The sequence below is a fragment of the Coccinella septempunctata genome, chromosome 5, assembly GCF_907165205.1.
Source record: "Coccinella septempunctata chromosome 5, icCocSept1.1, whole genome shotgun sequence".
Lineage (NCBI taxonomy): Eukaryota > Metazoa > Arthropoda > Insecta > Coleoptera > Coccinellidae > Coccinella > Coccinella septempunctata.
This window is the reverse complement of record NC_058193.1, coordinates 563937-580888: the sequence shown is the minus strand read 5'-3', so window position 1 is coordinate 580888 and position 16952 is coordinate 563937. Positions and strand designations below refer to the sequence as shown.

Genomic DNA, 16952 nt, shown 5'->3' with positions numbered 1-16952 from the left:
GGTGACTTAAACATTGGAGGGAAACGATAAAATGGCAAGCCTCTATTTAAATGAAATGGGATCATGCGGGTTTATTTCTTATATTAACAAGCCTACTAGAGTCACAGCAACAACAAAAACTCTACTCGATCATATAATGATCAGAACACAGAAGAGTATTAGTAAAAAATCAGTCTTCGTCCCTTTGTTTTTAAATTTTCAATGTCTGATCATTTTCCAGTGGGATTAGAACTCAACTTAAATGAAAAAATTGCTAGTGGTATTAAAACGGATGAAGTTAAGAAAATCGATGACAGGAAATTGTTGGGATTACTGAGGGAGGAGGGATGGTTAAAAGTATATGAGAAAGATGATGTGGAGGAATGTTATCGGGAATTTAAGTTTATTTTGATGTGTCACATTAGCAAATGTGAACAGAAAACACGTATAAACAACAAAAATAAGAAGCTTTAACCGTAGATAACTCTTGGATTAATACATAGTATTCGTAAAAGGGATAAAATGAAATTAGATTTAAATAGAAATTACTCAGAAGAGAAGAAACTTCAATATATTGATTACAGGAACTTTCTCAATAAATTACTAAAACTAACAAAACATAATTATTACTCTAACAAAATTAAATCAGCAAAGAAAGACTCTAAAAAAATTTGGAAAATAATTAATGAGGCGGTCGATGTCACAAAATCTGAAAGCAAAATAAATAGTATTATCAATGAAAAAAATGAAGTATTGACTCATCCAACTGACATTGCTGGCTTATTCAACGATTTCTTTTCCACTATAGGAGGTAAAATGCAGGAAAAGGTCAAGAAAACAAAAAAAATATACACAAATAAAATAACTAATCCAAAAACACTTTTCCTGGCACCAGTGAGCTCAAAAGAACTTATACTACTAATAGCTACCCTGAAGAATGATTCCTCACCTGGGGATGATGGAATTGACGCCAAACTCATAAAAAAGATACATACATATTTAGTAGAACCTCTCAAATATATAATTTATCTAACTTTTGTTAAAAACGAAATTCCCCTAGACTGGAAAACATCTAATATCATACCTATACATGAGTCAGGAGATAAACAATCTTTAGAAAACTATAGACCCATTGCACTCATCAATATCTTTGCCAAATTATTCGCTTAAAAAAACGAGTTATGAACTTTCTCGAAAAAAATAATGTAATCTTTAATAATCAGTATGGATTCAGATCAAATTTGAGTACAGAAGACGCCATATTTAATCTAACAAATGAAATAAATACGTGTTTTAACGCAAATAAGAAGATCTTATCAGTATTTATCGATTTAGCTAAGGCTTTCGATACCGTTCCTCATGACAAATTATTGGAAAAAATGGAGTATCTGGGAATAAGGGGAAATGTGAATCTTCTTTTCAAAAATTACTTATCCAACAGGACACAAAGAGTAAAAATCGAAAATACTTATAGTCACGAGAGAATTACCCCAATAGGTATCCCACAGGATACTGTCCTTAGTCCTACACTGTTTTTAATCTATATTAACGATATTGGATCAATACTAAAAAATGCTAAAATAATTGCCTACGCTGATGATACGGTTTTATCGTTCTCAGGGTCCACTTGGCAGGAGGTATTTGGGAAGGCTGAACATGGTATTAGATCTGTATAGTTGGTTCAACTACAACCTTCTTAGTATAAATATCCTAAAAACAAAATACATTACATTCTCAATATCCGCCGTCGACATACCCCAAAATATGATTGTACGAATTCTGACTGTACATGCGAGCCCTTAGAGAGTGTCGATAGTATTAAATATTTGGGTATTATCTTAGAGAGACATCTCAGATGGAATCTTCATTGCAACTTCATCAATAAGAGAATGAGAAAATGAGTATACAGCCTATATCAACTCAGAGATATTCTTAGCAAAGAACTATTAAAGATGGTATATATCTCACTAGTAGAATCCATTCTGAGATACTGTTTGATTATTTGGGGGGGAGGATTCAATAACTCTTTACAAAGCGTAGTGACCACTCAGAAATTTATACTTAAAATAATACATAACAAACCCCGAACCTTCTCAACTGACAGATTATTCGAATGTACTTCCAATTAAGGCTCTATATGTTCATGCCTGCATCAATTATTTGCCCAAAATACAACACCTATCACCAAAAAAACCCACGTACTACACCACTAGATCTAATCTTTTAAGAACCCATCTGTACATCAAGTCACACACGCAACGGACTGTAACATATTTTGCACCTAAGTTTTATGATAAACTTCCTAATACCATAAAATCATTGAATAATAACGAACGAAAGTTCAGTAAACTAACCAAAAATACATCCGGGAGAACTATGGTACGTTTTTGAATATAATGCCATCAACATAATAAGTACTAATAAAAAATAGTACTATTTTGAACGGTTATTTTTTTTCGTGTGATCTACCGGCGGAAATCTTTTTCGTCAGGCTCTCTGGGTGCGGTCTCTGGGCTCCTCATTTGCTCCATTCTGTTTTTGCATCCTTATAATTCGATGGTAAAGGGTTCACGACACAGATATGGATTCATTCATTTCTAGTGTGAATTCAGTTGCCAGTGGAACACTTTAATTGTTTATATGATGAATAAATAGATTTGATTTGATTTGACAGATCACTGTATGTTCCTCATTAATTCAATTGATGAGAGATATCAAATAATTTCCGTGGCAAAATCTTGTATAATCTTTGGCGACGTTCCTATAACAAAATATTTCGCTGATATCATAAATATAGATAAGAATGAAGTGGTTATGCCTGTCGCCAGGCACTGACACTTCTTGATCCTGTGGGAAATGAACACATCATGAAAGCATTTTATAATGAAAAAATGGAAATTTTTCTTTGAATGAAGGGAATCGAATCAAAAAATCCCGAAATAGTGAGCTTTAATCACCCGAGACAAGCGGATAGAAATAATTGTGGTATCTTCATATGAAGTTATCTAACATGGCCTTATGGCGTCAATCTGTCTCATAATTGTGATTTATTTCTTTTCGAAGATTGTGAAGAAACAACCACCCACCACAACTTTCGATACAAATCAATTAAGACGTAAACTCAAACTGATGATATTGAAAAATAGTTATGACATGAGACTCAGATGTTTTTACTGTTCCTCAATTATCAATGAAGATGGGCATGTATTCAAATGTGAAATATGTTGCCGATATTCACAAAAGAAATGTCTGAATACCATGGATGAGATCAAAAGATGCTCATCAACCGATGAAAAAAAAAACAACATATGTAAATTGTGTTATTTTAACTAACGTCCAGAAAAAACCTACTGTTTTTCTGTAATAATTTCTCATCACATTGTATGCCGTGAAAAATTACATAGCCGCACCTGCCTACAACGCTTGAACAGAACAGAAAGACAATCTATTCACGGAGAAAAAATTGAACAAACTAAATATATTTATCGCGATCGACTGAAAACTATCGTATCTTGCTATGTCGACTACAACCCCTTCAACTCATTAAATTCCTCATTAAAATAGTGATTTATCATGTGAGTTTGAAGTTGGCTTCTCGTCGCCTTACATTCAAAATATTTTTTGAGTATTCGAAGGGGTAGTTTCACCCACTTGGAAAACACCGAAGAGATTTTCCTTTACAACATATATTCCTCATTATAAGGATAATATTTCATGTTAGTTTGAAGCTGGCTTCTCGTCGCCTTCATATTGAAAATAATTTTTGAGTATTTTCGGTGGTAGTTTCACCCACTTCGACGGCACCGAAAAGATTTTCCTTCATACCATATATTACTCATTATAAGAGTAATTTATCATGTGAGTTTAAAGCTGGCTTTTTAGATGAACACGTAACTGACTTGGTGGCTTCTTGTAATGAAATGCTGGGATACATCATTAGGCACTATCGTCATTTTTTCAGCCACGAAGCGCTCCTTTCTGTCTATTATGCTTTTGTGTTTTGTCGATTAAATTTTGCATCCTCAGTATGATGTCCCCATTATGGGATTTACATAGACAGGTTGGAGTGGGTACAGTTTCTCAGATTCGTCCACTTCAGGACTGAATTCTGGTTGGTTCCCAGTGATCCGAATGATTCAATCAGAATGAGGCACTTTCAAGTGAACAGGTTTAAAAATGGAAGGCAAATCAATGATTTTCTATTTGTGTTCAAAGTATTGTCTCACCGAATAGAATGTCCTGATATTCTACGATCGATCAGTTTTCATACACAGATTCCGTCAACTGATATAATCGCCAAGATATGACGATTGGTTTGAATATTCAGATCCTAAACTTTTCAAAGTTAATTGTGGTGTGAATATATATAACATATATGTAGGCTTTTTTATCTGGTCTAGGGTATGATTCTCTTTCAGACAAAAGTAAACCTATATTTCCCTTCTTCTTGGTGATGTTGTTAATAAAACTCGAACTCTATTTACAAGTTTATTCACAAATATACACGTTGGAATCTACACTCTCCACAATATATTAATATATTGTGACCGATTGCTGACTATTTTCGTCTTTACTTCTGAACAAAACTCTTATCGTCTAATCGACTAAACATCTAATATAGAATCGTCTACTCGTCTTTATTCAAAACTGAGCAGGACACTTATGCGAAAATCTGAATGTAGATGAATCTGAATACCCGTTTTCCGGAAAGAACAATGATTTTAAAGCTTCAAGGCTCACCTACATTTCTGATTGGAAAACTTAGGGGATGTCTATTTTACTTTTGGACCAATGGGACTCCAGCAGTACCAAGTCTTAGGATGGTACTTACCCCGTCTTCAAATTCCCATTAATCAGCAAACGTCATCTGGCGTATCTCAATGTTAAATGAAGCTTTGTTTACGCCAGCGTCAATGTCTTAATGCTACACATGCTGTTGCCATAAAGTTTAGACCTTTCTCTTAACATCTGTAGGGGTTGGCGATAAATCTCGTTATCCACTGTTTCCTATAGAAATCTGTTTTTCTTCAAGCCGCAAAGCTGTCCCATATTTTCTTCTACGAAAAACTTCGGAAACTTCGAATTTCCTAAGTCTTCCATGAACGACAACATTTATTCACAATATTTATATTACACAATTGTGGATCCTACTTTCAACATTTGATTAATCTGCTTTCTTGGGCCATGGAAATCTATTAGTTTTTCGTGTCTGATGCAAAAATTCAACTCGAAAAATTTCACTCAATGTCTCCTCTATGCTACCAATATACCATCATTCTTCATAAAATATAGCATAAAATTCCCCATTTCAGTTGGAGTATTTTCTTCATCCAATAAGTCAAGAGAAAGATCATCAGATTTATACTTATCGATACCCTGTCTCTCAAATTCACATTTGTGCTCATTCTTATTTGATGACTATTTTCTTTTGATTTTAATTCCGAATTCTCTTCTCTCAACTCCTAAGAGGGTTCAACATCTAAACTGTCACATTTTCTGTCACTGGTCGAATCAGATTCGCTATAAAATGAAGAATCGGAAGTATCAGTAGATGAACTGATATTTTGATTTGCTTTCTTTTTTTTTGTGATATTCTTGTTTTTCAATTCAGATGGTTTTGAAGAATTTAAGGAAGAGCCAATAAATCTTGTCAATCGATCGGGACTTACTCTTTCGAGTAACCAACAAAGGGTTGATTTCTTTATAGTAATTGGTTTATTTCCAATTGTGACCTTTATGAACCGTCCTGATCCTAATAAAGACTCATCTTCATGCTCTAAAGAAATTTTCAAAATCAAACCATCAGCAACTTTCAAGGATGTTATAGTTGTATCACAAGAAAGTGTTGATTTTAAATTTTTCAAATCTTTCTTGTTGATGTCACTTTCAAGGAATGGTAAATGACTAAAAAATTTATTATTCGTTTTTTTGGTTTCACCTTCTTCGCAGACGTACCTACTCTGTATTAATCTCTTCATTATTTTCCATTCACCGTTTTCCAAGTCCTTATCGAAAACCTCAGTTCTCGATTTATGCAAAAGAGGTTACATGTTCCAGGAGTTTTTTTGAACATCTAACCCCAGTTGCTTCGTATCCTTCAGGGCACTATGCCAAGCTTTCATCACGGTTTCTTCAATCCTTTCATCACTCGATTGATTGACCGAGTAATAGTTTGACGACAATGTTTCCCCTTTATTTTTCTTCAGTTCCCTTGGGAAAACAATACAATCCTTTATATCATTCAGTATATATCATTAATAGCTCGAATTCTGTCTAATCTTTGAATGATATCTTTCATACTGAAATTTACTTTGGTCGCGAACGTTGAAGTCATAGACCTAGTACTTCGAAATGTTTATTCAAAAACTTGGCTACTGAAGAGCCATGGGAGAAACATATGTTCTTAGAGGTCTTCGTTAATCCGAAACATATTTATTAAATTTATTAAAGCATGAGCATTTAGCTCAATACATAAATAAGCGTTCGAAGTTATAAAATTATTTCCTTAATTATAATTGTCCATTGTCTCCAAATTCTCAGGCAAAACACGCTATACGAGTTATTATACATCCGTTCTTGGATATCCATGTTTGTTTTTGCGGAAGGCGTTACAGCAAAATTAATTATCCTCAGATAAAAGGCAGTACCTTCACTACCTGTAATAGTTCGAATACAGTTGAAGAGCTTATTTTTTCCGCCGCTTCATAGTTCATTTCATCTTCAGGTTTGAGATCTGAAGAAACCAACAAATGTTCATCTTTGGAGAAATTATTCATTAATTCAAAAAGTTGTTCTGGTGTTGCCCTATAATCCCCAATAGGAAGCACGACTCGGGGTTTCAGAGCCCTCGTTCGAAGTCATCAATATTGGCGGCACAAATCGCATATACTATTTTCAAATTCCTCATGTGGTTCAGCTTTGTTCGTCAAGCAATCAATATGATAGCTTCGTTTTCAGCATATGCATGTACAATAATTAATTCCAACAATTCATGAACAATAAAAACATCTTTCTGTCATCACACATGATTTCTCCAACAAGAATTTCTTCATTCTTAGTATATTCATATTTTTATGCTCATCCAGCGGTTTTCCCAAAAATTGCTGTTGCATGGAAGTAGTGAATAACGTACATTCCACAATTAAAATTATCAAATCTCGAATCTTAATTTTCCATTCTGCCACATATAATTCATCATATTTTCCGCTGGATAAAAGAAAACTCTTCATCGTCTGAAAATATTTAAATTTCCTTTCCTGGTTCACTATGTCTGAGCGTTGTAAAGGATCTAGAATAAAAAGTCTGTTGCTTCCAACGTCAAGCAATACCAAAATCAAATGACTATCATTTATTGAAAATGCGATGTATTTGTTTCCATAACGAAATTTAGTTCATGAATAGGGGCAGTGAAAAATATTGAACTTGCCAACTGCACCGAGAATTTTTGATATATTATATATATCGGTCTTATCAATGAGGCATAAGCAATTGTCTATGATGAAACTGGTTAAATAATTTCCGCAATCGAGGGATAGGTAATCGCTTATTTCAATTTCTGGCACAGGGCAAGAAATATTATCATAACGTGCGACTACGTAATTCAGTGTTCCAATGGTTTTCTTCTTGATCATCCAACATCCCAAAGATCGGGTATATTTTTATAAAAATTCATATCCTTTACTACTCCGTTAGGAAGGAGTTCAATATTCTGGACGGTTCACCATTTTCTATCTTCTGAAGATTCCGAATCATTAATAGTTTCTCGATATTCTCGGCAAAAAATCGAAATAGTAAAACGATTTCAATTTTGCTAGCATAATGTTTTGCCAAAATGATGGATTCCTTTTCACTCTTATAATTTTCACACCTTTGAATGTGAAAATCACGAGATCACACCATTGCCTTTTCGATATATTCAACAAACCTTGAATTTGATAAAAATATTTAGAATTTTGTCGAAGTTCGTGGGATTCGTTGAAAAATTACAAGTGTGCCATATTAGGATCTTCATTTCTAATTGTAAAGGGGCATTTAATTTCTGTCATCCCAATATTATCTATTAAACCATCGGGGGAACAGGCTAAAAAAGGTCCAGTTTCATCAATCACTAATCCACTTTTCTGACATTTTACATTGAACATTTCGGAGTACCTTGCTCTTGCAATGTCTTCAATAGCTATTCCATGATTAAAAGCTGGAGTATTTATATGAGATGGATTAGTGATCATTTTGAAAACATTGCCTTCCGTTGTCTGTTCACAGCTGCATATTGTGAAGAAATAAGATGCATTTATTCTTTTCGCCCTTTCTTCCCTCCAAACCTTGGAATCCCTCTGAGTAATAGTTTCTTGGAATAATTTCTTCCTCTGTGCAGAAGAAAAAAAAATTTCAATTTCCTTCATGCACTGTAAATAGAGTTGGTTATCAGGATTCTGTGCGGATATCTGGTGATGATTACTATTATCATCTATTACCACAGTTTGCTCCTTTTCCGAAATATCTGCAGATAGTTTATTTCCTTTTTCTATTTGTTTAATATAATTTCCGCCGAATTTACTTCTTTTTGAATTTTATACCAGGTTTTTTGTGAGCTCTATCCCTATTTTGACTTCTTTAAACACTGCTTTTATTTCATTTTGATAGGTTATAATAAATTTGGAACTTTTTTAATTTCGGTTCCCTTTCAGAACGGTGCTTTTGAGATAGCCAAAATAGTTTTCTATTAAATTACTCGATCTCATCAAATCACTTTTTAATAAAATAGGTACCTGTTCATAAAGGAGCGAACAGTATATACTTCCTTAAAATGGTATCAATGAATTCCTCATTTGAATAGATGTTTTCTGCCTCACTATTCTCAAGGAGACTTATTTTCTGCTTTATTTCAGTAAGAATAATTTCATACCTTCTATAGAAGGGACTGCTCCTGTAAAGCGTTTCGAATGTATCATCCGGTTTGTTCAGTTTTCCATCAAACTTATATTCAGTTTTTGATTGGATTCCTCCGCACAGTTTGTCTTAGCTTTTTTTTTTAATCTCAGACATTGTTCTGCTGGTTAGCAGAATAGCGATATTCTGGAACCATTCATCCAGCTCTACTAAATTTTTTGAAAGAGGGATTTTTGTTGATCATTTTTACCCACTGCTTCAATATCTTTGCACACCATTTTCATGCAATGGGCGCTGCACAAATGAATGGTTATTGAATTCTTTACGTTAGAATAATTTTTAGTTATAGTATAGCATGCTTCCAAGTATTTAAAAAGACTCATTCTATTAAATGCAATTGCAGCATGAATGGTCGCAAAACTATAGTCCGTCGCAAATCCCGAAAATGCTGGGCCACTTTTTCTGTTATAATAATATAATATAATACTAATACATGATAATACATGAAATACATCGCCAAGGATGCCTCAGTGGCGGACGATAGCTGTTGTTATGGCTGTGCGACACATGAAACTATCCAGCACATCACCGGGGGATGTCAGAAGTTCGCGGGCACGGAGTACAAAAATAGACATGATGCTGTTGCCAAGATTCTCCACCAAGAATTGGCGCTAAAACACCAACTTCTAACTTCGAAAAAGGTTCCTTATTACAATTACCATCCAGATGTTGTGCTGGAAAACGAACATCACAAGCTCTACTGGGATCGCACGGTTCTCACAGACCGAAAAATAACCCACAATAGACCAGACCTCATATTGCTCAATAAGGATGAGGACACAGCACTATTCATCGACGTGGCAATTCCAAATAATAACAATCTCCTAGATAGGCACACTAAAAAAATTTCAAAATACAGAGATCTCGAGGATCAAACCAGAAGACAGTGGAAGCTGAAAGATATAAAGACCATCCCTATTGTCATTTCATCTACAGGCCTGATACCGAAGAAACTACTAGAGAACTTGAGGAAACTTCAGTTGGACGAAAATATCTATAGAGTCATGCAGAAGGCGGTACTGCTCGGAACAGCGAGAACTGTACGCAAGTACATGGGGAATGCAGAGGAACACCGTCTGCTCCGACAGGAAGTGCGGGTGGAGCAGGAATCCAACCTACAGCAGGGAGGCGAGGAGCGACCCGGACCCGACCACCACCACGAGCCCGAAAACCTGGAAAGGGCTCCAACAGAGCTTAATCCTTTTGATATCTGAGATATCTGGGATAAGTGAATTTTCCTCTGGAGAGGAGTGTGAAAGCCGCAAGGCTAAAGTCATAATAAAAAATACATTCTGTATACTGATAAATTTTGAATTTTACGAGACTGATACTACATCAATTCCTTCAAATGTCTCCTCACTGCCCCCTTAAAAGTAGCCAGTGAACTTGAAGATCTTCTTCCTTTGGGAAGTTTATTGAAAAGGTCAACAGCAGCATAACTTGGTTTTCTTCTTCCATTATTTGTCATAACATTTTTATCAATGTAGAACCTCTCCCTGTCTCTTGTATTATAGCGATGACCAATGTTCTCATCCACAGGTAATCCATTCTTCAGAAGATTGTTAGTGATCTTATAGACAAATACACAGGATTCTTTCAAATTTAGATTGTTTGCGGGTTGCAGGCAATATAGGATGTATGTTTCATATAGCGCAGATGTAGGAAGTGTCGAACGGCAACTTGAATAAGTATTTCACCACCTTATTTTGTAATCGTTGCAGTCTATTCACATTAAATTTGGTTTCATCTCTCGGAATATTAAATACGTACCTACTACAACAAAGTCATAAATGCAATAAACATTTTTGTAATTTCAGGATAAAATGCAGAAAAGAAAAAGCATTCAGTGCTTACTCCACGTGGGAGAAACGAAGAGGAGAATAATCAGAAAATGGACAATCTCCTGAGGCTACGGGAAGAATTGCTGATACAGCAGATACATAATTCGAGGCAGGAAGATAGACGTGCCGAAGAAAATGAAAGAGAAAAAAAAGGCAGAAAAAGAAATGGAATTGCTCGAAATTGAAATAAGTTAAAAAAAAACTCCAATAATTTAGATATTCTGTATTGGAAATAAATATATTATTTGATAAAACTAGTCAGTGTTTCCACTATTTGACAGTTGTTCGAAATAATCTAAGAATATCAAACAAAATTTCTACTTCGCTTTGTGGATTACTCAATGGGGTAATAATAAAAGATTTGGCCGCATAGCCGCGATCAACAAGAAGGACTCCATTTCCCATTTCGTTATTCTGAAGTCTCATTTTCACTGCAGAATTTTCAAAGATGTGGTTATCGTGTGCAGAGCCAGGCCAGCGACACACCAAATCAATAATTTGCAATTTTGCATTGCAAACGACCTGACAGTTCAATGAGAAGAAGCCTTTTCGATTGCGAAAGAATTCTCCATTTGGTCCACCAGGAGACTTAATTCTGATATGGGTGCAATCAATTGCACCGACAACTCTAGGATAGCGGGATATATCATGAAAATCTCTTTTTCCCGCTTCTTGTTCCTCTTGTGTTCTTGGAAGATATACGTGATGAGGAAATATTTTACAAATAGCTGTTATTGCTTGCTTAATTATTCTATCAGAAGTGGTTTTGAGAATGCCTAGAAAGTCTCCCATGGATATATAAAAATCTGCTGTTGCCAGAAACCTCAAAGTGAGTAGTAACTTATCCATTGGACTGACAGCACGATTCGAATTCCTGAAGTTAAAAGAGGCAATCACAACAATTGTAAGGGAATATATGAATTTATTATAATAGGAAGGTATAAGTTACAAACACCACATACCAATCAGTTCGATTACGAAGATCTGATTCAATTTTTCGTAAAATAAAAGAAACTGTAGCTTTGGAGAATCTGAACCTTCTGAAAAACTCTTCATCGTTCCATCTAGAGAAGTGATCAATTCTCTGCCTCAAATGATACCCTCGTTCAGGATACGTATATTCCAAGAACTCATGATCAGGATTACTGAATAACTCGAAAATATCATCCATTCAATGATATATCCAGCAAATATTTATAACAAATAACACAAGGAATCACCATATATCAAGAATCAAAAACTTTCAACTAATAATAACTGTTACGTTTGGAATAAACTTGATAATTAATCAAAGACCTGTTGAGGGTGCTGGTTTATTCTAGAACTGAACTACATCTTGGCGAGAGTTTTATTTTTGTAATAAAAGAAGGGAGATGTTAGGATCTTGATCTTATTATTATAACGCATGTCTCTTTTGTACATATTTATGTAGCTTGATTTATAGGAAGATGTAGTTCAGTTCTAGAATAAACCAGCACCCTCAACAGGTCTTTGATTAATTTTATTATCAAGTTTATTCCAAACGTAACAATAACGTACTGACATTTAGACTCTGTTTCACCACTTACTGTTAAAGTGGCAGATAAGCTATCCACAACTAATCCACCAGATAAACCTGAAAATTGTGTTTCACATGTGTCCGTTAGATTATCCTTACTGTTAAACTGTCGAATATTTTGACTGAGAGATCGAATGGCTGATAAAAGTTCATGTACCAGATAACGTCACTCCGAACTGTCAAAACTTCGAGAAAATTTTGCTCTCGATCAGTTTATCTTGAAGGTAAGTATTTCGTGAACGTTTGCAGACGCAACACCAGATTTTGTGATAATGGATCTTTTTGAGTGTCTCGAAGATGAGAGTGACTATTATTTTGCGAGCTTATCGAGGCCTCGCAAACGTCGTGAAATTAGAACTAGAATGAAACATTTTGAAAACTATGATGACGAAGAGTTCAGGTGCCGATTCCGACTGACGAAGTCATCTGTTAATTACGTTCTGTCTCTCATAGAGGATGACATAAGAACAACAACTAACTTGTAAGTACCTGCACATTCATATAATTTCGTTATATATTGTGATAAAAAATTGCACTTACAATGTGATTGAGAATATTATTATGTTGTAATAAATGTACCTATGTTATTTTTTTTTTCAGGAACTCTGCAATATCTCCAGTGAATAGATTGCTACTCACACTTCGATACTATGCAACAGGATGCTTTCGTAGAGCTGTTGCAGATTTGAGTGGTGTCAGTGCAGCATCAGCATGTAGAATTGTTTCAGAGGTTTCTCTGGCAATTGCAAATTTGAGAACCGAATTTGTTAAATTCCCCTCAAATTTACAGTCTGTTATACATGGATTTTATAGCATAGCCAGATTTCCAAGAGTGATAGGAGTTATTGACTGTACCCACATAACAATAAAATCTCCAGGTGGAGATAACGCAGAATATTACAGGGACAGACATGGTAATTTTTCAATGAATGTTCAGACTGTTGTAGACCATGAATTGAAAATTATGGATGTCGTAGCTAGATGCCAGGTTCATGTCATGATCAGACAGTTTTCAATAATTCAAGAGTGAAACAGCGGCTTCTGAACAGAGAATTCAATAATAACTTAATATTAGGAGACATATGTATATGAAAATACAAGCTATTTGCTGACGCCACTCCACAACCCCTCTAGCCCACAAGAACGGTTGTACAATGAATCACAAATCAGGACGAGGAATGTAGTAGAAAGATCTTATGGTGTATGGAAAAGCAGGTTTCCAGTAGGAAAAGCAGGTTTCCAGTATTATCAAAAAAAATAACACTTCATATTTCAAAAGTGCAAAGCATTATTGTAGCTTGTGCTGTGCTTCAGAACATTGCGATTATGTCAGGAGATAAATATTTTAATGAGGACTCTCAGCATATTGAAGAGGATCCACAGCATAATGAAATGGAAAATGCTTCAGGAAATGATTTAAGAAGTATGCTTATATCGGAATACTTCGCATCATTATTGTAAATAAGAAGGAGCACAATATTTTTCATTAACCCTTAACTACTAACGTACCAAATATGTAACGTTGTCACTACCTATACGTCTCACAGACGGCTTCATATAGATGGACATATTTTTTTAAGTTTCCACAGTTTTAACTTTATGAGCTGTTTATATGTTCCCTTTGTTATTCTAGAGGTGAAACCTATGCTCAGAAATGCAAAAAAAGTTCAATATTCAGTGAAAATCACAATTTTCCAATGTAGTCTGGAATATTCATTTTGGCAAAGATTCTTTGAAAAACTGAAATTCAATTGAAATACTATATAAATAGGTAATTTTTTTATTTTTCTTTATACAACAAGAGTTGGACGGAAATCTATCCACAAGAATTGATCAAAAACAGGTATTCTGAAAAAACTGACAATGCCTGTTTATCACGAATTTTTACACATTCCGGACATACTTTTTTTGCACACTCTAGGCAAATTGGGTTCTGGCATTCATAACAAACATATGCCTTCCTTCTTTTCTTCTTATGAGAGCAAATAGAACAATTCTTTCGTTTTTTTTTCAATGTTTCCACACTAATTTCAGGTATTTTCAGCCCCTTTTTTACCTAGTATTTCCAAAATACTGAGTCGTAATTTTTCATGCCAGCTTTGGATTTTTTGACGTCTTCTTCGTTAATTGTGGTAATAGGTACTAGATTTTGAGAGAGTTTTTTCATTAAATCAGATCGATCAAATGAACGAGTTGACAGTTCCTGGCTCGAGCAGTTAGGCCTGGAGCTGTGATAATGAAGACAATAATTCTGAATGTATTGTGAAGTATGTGCTGGTATTGTGTTGTAAATACCTGTGTTCACTCTCTCTTTTGGGTATGTTCGAATAGACCATAGGCTAAATAAATAAATATGGATGAGTCTATAAAATATCGGGAGTGGTTACCGACGAGACCTACGACTGGAATCACTTCCAGCTTCATCAAACCACTTCAACAAATGTATTTCGAAATTTTTATGGATATTTTTGCACTTTTTGACGAACTTGTTCGGCAATCTATGGTTATTTCAAATCACTAATGATACGACTCAGAGAAGGTCTCGTCTTTTTATTATTACGTTAACGCTAACTATACGTCTAAGAGACGGCAATCGATCTTTCAATAGAAATATCTAGAAAACTAGACTATATACGACAATCAACTTTAGGGTACTAAGTTAGAGTAGAATAATGATAAATTACGTGGAAGCGCTATGGCATGAGTTGAAAGGGAGAGGTCATCTGACGAATAGGATGAGGTCGTGCCGTCTCTGATACGTATGATTAGTGGTTAAGGGTTAAAAACTGTATTGGAATTTGTTTCTTTATTTATTTATTATCTCTTTATTGAAAATTCTCAACTTGTAAATATTGAACGATTTTTGGGTAATAACATCAATGAAAATGTGGGTCCTATATTGTTAATTGTTAATGAAATTTCACATAATTCACGGTTTTATTATTGCATTTTTGTTCTTCTCAATCTCCAATAAAAGTGCCTTCTCTTTCAAATCATACAATTTACTTTGCTCTTCTTTCATGCTTTTCTGCATACTTGTTTTGTGCAGAATTTCCTCTCGCAACATTTTCATCTGTAGCTCATGGATTTCCATTTTCTGTTTTTCTTCTCCTTCCAAAATTTCATTCTTCTTTCTCTTCTCCTTCAATTCTTCTTCTAATACTTCTTTCTGCAATTCCACCGAGGCAAGTTTGGCTTCACCCAATTTATTAAACACCCTTTTCTCTTTTGGTTGGCCTGGAAAATGAGTTATAAAATATGTTCGCAGAAAAAAAATCAATAGAATACTTACACAAAGCAGGATGTTTTTTTGTTTTTAGGGAAGCAAGTTTCCATTGGCTTCATGTATTTCCAGTTGCTTCTCCTTCTATTGAATTTGATGAAGGGACTGATGGAGAAAGAGGTTTTTCTTGTTCCGTTTGTCTATGATTATCACCTGAATCGCTATGCTGCTCCATGTAAATAACTTTTATATTTGGCTCCAATGGCACAAATCCTTCAGTTCTATTCTCTTCAATAACTGACAATAAATAAATATATCACTGCAGATATTATCATATATTATAATGATAGCAAGTACTCACTAATTTGATCAGAATCACATATGCTCTCTTCCCCTTCAACAGATAATAAGATCATTTCTTTGACTTTCTTTTCTGTTTCTGTATAAGGTGATGCTTCATTTATTCCACCACCTGTCTTATATAACTCGGCGCGGATGGTACTAGCTTTTTTTCTGGTATTTTTTTTATCGCCTCATATTTAATTTTGAGGTGCTTCGCATCACGAAAAAGCCCTAATTCTCTACTATTGAAAGTCATTTCTATATCTTTCCACGCTTTCTCCTTCTCTTGCCAAGTCACAGCATCACTTTTTTTGTTCTCGATTATATTTTTACGCTCTGATATAATCGAGACGAGAGCATCGGTCTCCTCACGTGAAAAATTCACATTTCTTTCCCTTTTTTTTAACATGCTTTCACATTCACTAAAAATTCACCAACCAATTTGAAAATGATAGAAAAATTTGAATTTTGGATATTTCAAATCAGAGCATAGAGACATGAGAAAAGTCTTCATAATTCATCTTTTTCTGTCAATGTACTTCATAACTAATTGTATTGATGATGGGCTTAAAGGTCTAGAAGGGTTTAAAGAAAACCAACTCAATAAAATGCCGACAGTTTCGGTCTATATTTAGACCATCTTCAGGGCTATTATTTTCTGGTTTTCCGTGTTTTCACTTTCAAATTCGAAGAAAAACACAGTGCGGTGGAATTGAACATACCAGCAGTAGGAGAGCATCGATCACGACTTCATAACTGACTAACTTTGTCCTCATTCTATGCTCATTTATCCTTATTTCAATCACGAGTACGGCGTTGCCAAACTGTCATTCAGTAAAATTTTCAGATAGTTAACTAGCAGATAAATTACTTGGAACTTGGGAGGTGAAACTGAAAAATATTTAACTGACAGATTTATTATGATGTTAGCATATCTGCTGAATACATATCGAACACTTTAACAGTAAGTGGTGGAACAGAGTCTTATATCTGTATGTTCATATCTGACATATCCTTATTCGACATATACCTTGTTCGGCGAATAGGCATTATTTATTCG

General features: G+C 34.7%; 1 long non-coding RNA gene across 1 annotated transcript; it reads right to left on the bottom strand.

Annotated features, from left to right (window-relative positions):
* Nucleotides 1-15282: 15282 nt before the first annotated feature.
* LOC123312879 lies at nucleotides 15283-16085 on the bottom strand. The gene is made up of 3 exons (XR_006537702.1): nucleotides 15912-16085; nucleotides 15620-15847; nucleotides 15283-15564 (listed from the first exon to the last, which is right to left on the bottom strand). It is a non-coding gene; the product is annotated as an uncharacterized LOC123312879 (long non-coding RNA).
* Nucleotides 16086-16952: the final 867 nt, after the last annotated feature.